The sequence below is a fragment of the Triticum dicoccoides genome, chromosome 3B (assembly GCF_002162155.2).
Source record: "Triticum dicoccoides isolate Atlit2015 ecotype Zavitan chromosome 3B, WEW_v2.0, whole genome shotgun sequence".
NCBI classification, from domain to species: Eukaryota; Viridiplantae; Streptophyta; class Magnoliopsida; order Poales; family Poaceae; genus Triticum; species Triticum dicoccoides.
Genome location: NC_041385.1, coordinates 853375964 through 853378019, shown reverse-complemented (window position 1 = coordinate 853378019; position 2056 = coordinate 853375964).

Genomic DNA, 2056 nt, shown 5'->3' with positions numbered 1-2056 from the left:
TGCGTGAACCTCCTAAGCTTCTTGGGCGTGTATGGGAAGACAAATGATACAAAGGAAGCACGGCAGGACCAGCAACGTTTGAAAGACCCTGATGACCGGCATCCGGAATGGTTTCAAGGTCGTGCCAGCTACGCTCTGACCAAAGAAGAGAAGGTCATCTTTTTTGAATGCCTGAGCAGTATGAAGGTCCCGTCTGGATTCTCGTCCAATATAAAGGGAATAATAAACATGGCGGAGAAAAAGTTCCAAAACCTGAAGTCTCACGACTGCCACGTGATTATGACGCAATTGCTTCCGATTGCTTTGAGGGGGCTCCTGCCGGAAAATGTTCGAGTAGCCATTGTGAAGCTATGTGCATTCCTCAATGCCATCTCTCAGAAGGTAATCAATCCAGAAGTTCTACCACGGTTACAGAACGATGTGATCCAATGTCTTGTCAGTTTCGAGTTGGTGTTCCCGCCATCCTTCTTCAATATTATGATGCACCTCCTGGTTCACCTAGTCGAAGAGATTTTCGTTCTCGGTCCTGTATTTCTACACAATATGTTCCCCTTCGAGAGGTTCATGGGAGTATTAAAGAAATATGTTCGTAACCGTGCTAGGCCTGAAGGAAGCATCGCCAAGGGCTATGGAAATGAGGAGGTAATTGAGTTTTGTGTTGACTTTGTTCCTGACCTTAAGCCGATTGGTCTTCCTCGATCGCGGCACGAGGGGAGACTAAGTGGAAAAGGCACGATCGGAAGGAAATCAACGATATGTATGGACGGTCATTCTCTGACTGAAGCACACCACACTGTACTGACCAATTCCAGCTTGGTGGCTCCGTACTTTGAGAAACACAAGAATATTTTACGCTCGGACAACCCGGGGAAGCCTGAATCCTGGATTAGGAAGGCCCACATGGAGACTTTCGGCAGTTGGTTGAGAAAACATTTAATGAATGACAATGATGTTGTAGATCAGCTGTACATGTTGGCCAAGACACCATCTTCGACTATAACGACTTTCCAAGGGTACGAGATAAATGGGAATACATTTTACATGATCGCCCAAGATAAAAAGAGCACCAACCAAAACAGTGGTGTCCGCTTTGATGCAGCAACCGAGAATGGGCAAAAGGTCACATATTATGGTTACATAGAGGAGATATGGGAACTTGACTATGGACCCTCCTTTAAGGTCCCTTTGTTCCGGTGCAAATGGTTCAAGCTAACAGGAGGTGGGGTAAAGGTGGACCAGTAATACGGAATGACAATGGTGGATTTCAACAATCTTGGTTACCTTGACGAACCATTCGTCCTAGCGAAAGATGTCGCTCAGGTTTTCTATGTGAAGGACATGAGTAGCAAACCGAGGAACGGAAAGATAAGAAAACGATCAGTACATCATGCGATGATCCAAAGCGCCACATTGTTCTTTCAGGGAAAAGAAACATCGTGGGAGTGGAGGACAAGACAGACATGTCAGAAGATTATAATATGTTTGCTGAAATTCCGCCCTACAAAGTGAACACCGACCCAAGCATTAAGTTAAATGATGAGGATGCTCCATGGATACGGCACAATCGTAAGCAAGCAGGGACACAAGGGAAGAAATGATGTGTAATAATTTATTGTACCAAACTTTGTTGAATGGATCATGTGAATTATATTACCCGTGATGTGTTTGGTGTCCATTTTCGAATGATTCGAGATACCACTGATGATACATGAAATTTGGAGTGATTTAGTCATACTCCTGCCTAGGCGTATAAAATTTTGAATTGAATTAGTTTATTTTTCTGAATTTTTTGATATATTATTTATATTTTAAACATTTTGAATTGAATTAGTTTTATTTTTCTTAATTTTTTGATATATTATTTGTATTTTTAGAATTTTCAATTGAATTAGTTTTATTTTTCTGAATTTTTTGATATAATATTTGTGTTTTTAACATATTTAATTGAATTAGTTTTATTTTTCTGAATTTTTTGATATATTATTTGTGTTTTTAACATATTGAATTGAATTAGTTTTATTTTTCTGAATTTTTTGATATATTATTTGTATTTTTA